The 6,458-nt window shown below is 44.3% G+C and overlaps 1 protein-coding gene across 1 annotated transcript in view; it reads left to right on the top strand.

The window, feature by feature from the left end:
- Positions 1-6,458, top strand: part of GABBR2 (gamma-aminobutyric acid (GABA) B receptor, 2) — a 299,076-nt gene that overhangs the window by 24,803 nt on the left and 267,815 nt on the right. The window lies entirely within an intron of this gene.

Here is a 6,458-nt window from a genome sequence, read left to right as displayed (position 1 = left end):
CTTTTTTTAAAAAAAGGAACCTCCAGGGCTGGCCCGGTGGCGCACTGGAGAGTGCGCCGCTTGGGAGCGCGGTGGCGCTCCTGCCGAGGGTTCGGATCCCATGTGGAGACCGGTTCCCGCTCACTGGCTGAGCGCGGTGCGGGCGCAACACCGAGGGTTGCGATCCCGTTGCCGGTCCCCGGTACGGGCGCAACACCGAGGGTTGTGATCCCGTTACCGGTCAGTAAAAAAGACAAAAAGGAAAAAAAAAAAAGAAAGAAAGAAAATACCATCTAATTCTCCTAACTTGATTCTTGCAACTGCTAAGTCTGGAAGTTGGGGTCTACTGTTATCAGTCATTAATGGGGTGCCTGTGCTATTCCAGTCCTCAGCAACAGCTCTGAGATAGGGGTATGCCATCCTGGTTTGTAGAGGAGACTGAGGTCCCAAATGGTGAAGTAACTTTCGCGAAGTTGCCCAGTGAGTTGGGGGGTGGCATTCGGACCAGCCTGTCCAAACTGAAACCCAGACTTCTTACCCGTGCGTGTGCACCGCCTTCTCAGCACGGACCTGCTCTTACTGTTTCTCTCTTTTCCTACCACTTGTTACTTTTAAAAAAAGGATTTGAAAGAATAATACATAAAATAATGGTATAAGTGATGAGGAAGGGAGTGAAGAAGGAAATACAAAATCTCAGAATGTCACATAGCATTCTTTTTGTTTTTATTTTAAAGAGCAAAGAATTAAATTACTTCACAATTTACCATTTACAAATAAAAATAAATGATTTCTTAAACTGAGTGATAGGCAGTTGGATCTTGGTTTTATTATTATTCTTTAAACTGAACATATATATTTCATGCACTTATGTATGTAGTTTCTATTTGACAATACAAGTTTAAAAAGAAAAATGTTTGTGAAGAATTTTCTCTTAAATAAAAAAATAAAATATACATATGATTTTTGTTTCATGTCATTGAATTGGATCATCTTAAGGAATCAAAATCATGATAAGTCACTGATGCAGTATTCTTTTTTTCTTTTAAGCAAATCTCATTTTTTCTTCTCCCTTTCTTTAAATTGCCCCAGTCGTTTTCTTATCTTGTACCCGGTGCCTCCCTAAGAAGCAGGCTGGTATGTGGGAGTGAGAACTGTATTCTAAGAACAAAAGTCCCAAACCCTAGCCTTCCTGCTTGCTAACATGTGACTTTTTTTGTTTTTTTTTTTCGTGGCTGGCTGTATGGGGCTCCGAACCCTTGACCTTTGGTGTTATAATACCACGCTCTAATCAACTGAGCTAACCAGCCAGCCCTAACAGGTGACTTTGAGCAAGTCATTTAATCTCTGAGCTTTAGTTTCCTTATCTATAAGATGAAGGTAATAAAGTCTACCCTACCTGGATCATGAGTTTTTGTGAAGATCAAAATTTGTCTAAAGAAGTAAATGTGTTTTGGAAATTGATAAATCACAGAGAAGAATCATAGCAGTCTACGGATGAGCGAGGACTTATGAAGTTAGTTTCCCTGCTCTGCCATTTGCTTGCTGTGTGACTGCATGCAAGTGACTTAACCTCTCTGAGCCTCAGTCTCCTCATCTGAAAAATGCAGATGGTAATTATGTCTATCTCATAGTGTTGCTGCACGTTAAATGAGAAAGTGAAGGCTAAGCCCTTCATGTAATGTTTGCTCCATGGGAGGTGCTCATTATTTGGTAATGTCTAGGAGTCAAAACTTCTGAGCTCACATCCCAGCTTTGTTTCTTACTAGGTGCAGGCCCCAGGCAAGTCGCTATGTCTCCCTAAGCCTCAGTTCCTTCAAGAGAAAAACAAAGACAGTAATGCCTCCCCTACCTCCCTCTCAAATTGTTGCAAGCCCCCAGTAAGAGTATGGCCGTGGGAGGGGTGGTGAAAGCTGAGCTGCCGTGCATCTCTGAGTGCTGACAAACTAAGCTTCATCAACAGGAAGGAGAAATGATCCTTCCCCGAGTGGTTCCAGCCCAGGCTCTCTCTGACTAAAGATATTTAAAACCTTAGAACAAGTCCATGCACAAGGCCCCAGAGGCCTTTGGTTGGAGCTGGGCTTCAGGAAGAACTCACCCACACGCTGGGCATCTATTTGCCCTTGTTAACTTGGGAAGCGCCTTGCAGCCGCTCCGCATCACATTAATCTCACAGGCATCTGTGTTGAGACACTTTGTGTCCAAACAGTTTTTCACCAGGGCTTGGGTGCAGAGGCGACCTGGCGCAGACCTGAAGAGGATTCAAGTTCCCAACGCGCACAGCCTGGTGCCTTTGTATACATCCTGGCACTGGCCACAAACAGTGTTTTGTCAGAAGCTTCCTGAGAAAGTTGTGTTCCATTCATCTAGGCTGAAAGGAACCCTAGATGACAAATACCTCCCTCATTTAATTACAGAAACAGTCAGCAAATCCATGGAAAAAAAATTAAACCAGCAGAGAAAGAGCAAGCCTCAAACATTTTCTCACCCCCATGCATCTGGCCCAAGGTTCTTACCTAGAACTTAGCAACTCTGGCCACCCCTGATTACACCTGCCACCTGAAAAATGCCTTATTTCTGCAAAGAAGTTAAACGCAGATGCCCAAAACCAGGTAAAGAATGAATTGCATTTACGTAAGAATTTATCAGTGGCTTGGAATTTAGTAAAGATCCTGAACTTGGGAAATGTACTTACATTTTTCATCTAGGTTTATATCTGCAAAGAAAGTGAGGGATAACAGCAATTATCTGGATAAATCAGATCAAATAAAACACACATCCACACAAAACTAACAAACTCCTTAATCATTGTCTTCAGTTGTTGGAGAGAGAAGCCTAGAGTTTTGTGGCTGCAAGCAACCTTTAAAATCTTTGGTCCAAGTCATCACTTTCAGAGATGAGAAAAACAGACGCCTAAAAGGGGGAAATGATTTACCCTCGTCCTCCCAGTTGTAGAGACAGGGTTAAGTCCAGGTTTCCCAGCCCCCTAAGCTGTGGTTCCCTGAGCTTCCCACTGCCCTCTGCATTGAACTCTCAACTCTCCCAAAACATTTCATGGCAGGAGCCTCCCTCCTGGAGAGGGATGCTGGGTAAGTGGTACCTCCCCCAGAAGCTCCCAGGCCCAACCATGCCCATCACGGAATCTTGCAATGTCTGACAGACCCTGGATGCCTCAGAATAAGTTGTCTTCTCCCTGTTCTATCAGATCTCAGAAGGAGCAAGCCCTGGGTCACTGTCCCGACCCACCTGGGCTAACAGCTCAGAGCTGGGGTGGAGAAAGAGAACTGGATATGAAGTCAAAAGACCAGTTCCACATCTCCCGTGCTGACCTGGCACAGTGTATACCACCTTCCTGGGTCACTTTTCAGGTGTAAAATGGATGATAATTCCTACATCAAACAATCTGTCTGAAAGTATTGATCACCAAGTCACACGTGTGTTCATGAAAATTCTCCTTTGGGTGGTTCATACTGTGCTTGGCCGATTCAGTGGTTGGTGGTATGGGTGGTTGGTTCACTTCTCCATCCACTTATCAATCCATCCATTGTCAAACAACTTTGCTGTCAGGCATATTAGAGAATGGATTTGCCTAAGTGAGTGTAGGATGTGGGAATAAAAAAAAATCCTGCCCCCTCCCCCCCTGAAAGATTGCAGAGGACCGTCCAGTGCTAACAGACTTCATAAAACCAGCCTCTACTAGCTCTCCAGCTATTATAGTAATAGTGAGTGCAGTGGACTTTTCGTATCTGTAGAGCTTCAGAGTCTAGAAAGTTCTTTTACATCCTGATATCACCCCTCCAAAGCAGGCAGAACAGAGCTTACAGTCCTAATTTTTCAGATGAAAGGATCTTAAATAACTTGTCCACATTTGCACAGCTAGTAAAAGGCAGAGCTGAGGTTCAAACCCAAGGTCTTTGGAGTCCAGGGATCTGAGCTGCCCCCAGCTTGTGCCTGTCTTCGTCAGGGTGTCGCTGGGGTTCAGGTGAGGGGCTTGTGTCATTTCCGAGGGGCCGAGATTGTGAGGACGGAGGCAGTATGGTCTAACAATATGGTTTCCACTCCTCCATTTATAAGTTGCATGAGCTTGGGAAAGTTTCTTTTTCTTCTTTTATTGTGGTAAGATACACATAGCATAAAATTTGCCATTTTAACCATCTCAAGGTGAACAATTGAGTGTCATTGAGTACATTCACGAAGTTGTCCAACCAACATCACTGTCTGGTGCTAGAACATCTTCCTCACCCCAAAAGAAAACCCTGTACTCATTAAGCAGTCAGTTCCTCCTTCTCCCCACCCCCACCCAAGCCCCTGGTAACCATCGTCTGCTTCCTTGGGCTAGTTTTTAAACCTTTAAGTCTAAGTTTCCTTATATGATGAGAATAATAACAGCACCTACCTCTAGGGCTGCTGTGAGGATTAGGCAGGATGGTAACTGGAGGCACCTGACACAGACAGAAGGCGGTAGTCATAGTAAATCTGTATACTTATGACCACATGTGGGACTTTGGATGGGACTCTCTGGGCTACCTAGGGTGAGGGACAAAGCTGCTTCACCTTCCCACCTCCTGGCTTCAGAGTGACCACTCACAGTGCGTAATGCTTTGTGAACTGAGCCATCGACAATGAACTTCTGGAAGATTTTGCCACTGTTCAGGCCAGGTGGCCATGGATAGCACAGGGGGAGCCATTGGCCCAGTGGCCTGGCCATGGGTTGGGCAGTACCTTGACACTCTGGAAGATTTTGCCACTGTTCAGGCCAGGTGGCCATGGATAGCACAGGGGGAGCCATTGGTCCGGTGGCCTGGCCATGGGTTGGGCAGTATCTGGACATAGTCATCATCAGAAATACTCAGGCCAGTTCCTGGGGTGGGAGTGAAAGGACAAAATGCTACACAAGGCTTTTTCATGGGCCAGGCAGTGCTCAAGGACTCCTGGAGCAGTTTCGTGAGACAGAGAAAATGCTGTCATGACCCAGTTCAGCCTGGCCACCGACTGGGGCGAGGAGAGGTGTGGGCTCAGAACCCCACTCGGTGCCCAGAGCTGGCCGGGATGGGATGAGACGGGTAGACTCCCTGACCACCCCCAGGGCATGGCAGCTGCTACCACCCCATTAGAGAGTAGTTTGATGACACATAGCACGGACCTTAAAAGCCTTCACACCAACTTGTGGTTCAGATGGCATTTGAACAATGCAAGGAGAGTGCTAGGCCCTGCCACGTATTTGGTTGACTATTTCAGACTAAATTTACTTGAGATTCTTCTAACTCGTTTACTGGGCCAACCTGAACTATATCTTTGTGATATTTGAGAATACAAGGCTTACTAAAGAACTAAATAATATAAACCAAAAAAGTGTTTGTCTAGCAGTACCCAATGGAACATTTTCCAGTTTTCTTTGGAAATTATTAAGACATGGAAAAGAAAACACACACGGAGAGAACCAAGGGACACTAAGACTCAGTGACATTCTAGGTGTTTGGAAGCTTCACTCATTACAAAGTAGGTAGATCTGGGTTGAGAACATCGCAAGCTTTTCTTCCAGCATCCCAGATCTTGCCCCATAAAATAACAATTGTCCTAAAAATTAACAGGCAGACTTTTTCCTCTCTCCCCTACGATCTCAGTTAGAGACCCTGGACTTACACCAATCAGAAAATCGGAGAGCTATGCTTTTACCTCACAGTTGCTGATCTCTGAGCAAGCAAATTGCTATTTTCTCTTCATTCTCATCTATCTTTCTAAATTCAGATAAAGTTATAAGTTCCTAGAAAAAAACTGGACAGGAAGAGGAGAGGAGACATACATTGCATTCTGAGAAGCAGTGACCTCCCAAGTGGAGTTTTCTGGGCAGGAAAGAAAAACCCTAGCAGCAGCGCGAGATGAGGATTTAATGTACTATATCGATGCAGAGTATTAGAAGATCAGGAGCTGAGGGCAAGAGATGTTGTCACCTCATTAATGTAGCCTAGCATAGGCGAGAGCCTGCCAGACACCAAATACTGTGCTCAAATACTTATTCTCCAGTTTCCTAAGAAATATACTCAATTGTACTGTAAATAGACCAAAAACAGGGCCAAGGACAATCCACATGTTGTGTCTCTTGATAAGCCAAGCCTGAAAAGACTTGCCTTGCTTTTGAGGGTGAATACATTGAAAACACATTTGAAAAAGTACTTCAAAAATGATCAAAGGAGCACGACACCCAGAAGCAGCAGAGGAAGAGTCCACCTCTGAAAATGATCTGTTGTGGGATAAAGAAGAAAACTTTAGAAAGATGTTTGGCATCTTCAATTATATGCCAAAAACACCACAAAAACAAACAAACAAAAACCCCCCCAAAAAACCCACATAGTCTTTATGAAGAAGACAGCCAAAAGGAATATGATCATAAAAAATTAACAGGAAACTAAAAATGTCAAGAACAATAAAAATATGTTAAAGACAATAAAGCTTAAAATGCAAAGCTTGTAAAGCAAGTCAGG

This window comes from Galeopterus variegatus, unplaced genomic scaffold (genome assembly GCF_000696425.1).
Source record: "Galeopterus variegatus unplaced genomic scaffold, G_variegatus-3.0.2 Scaffold1151, whole genome shotgun sequence".
Taxonomy (NCBI): Eukaryota; Metazoa; Chordata; class Mammalia; order Dermoptera; family Cynocephalidae; genus Galeopterus; species Galeopterus variegatus.
This window is presented reverse-complemented; position numbering and strand designations above follow the sequence as displayed.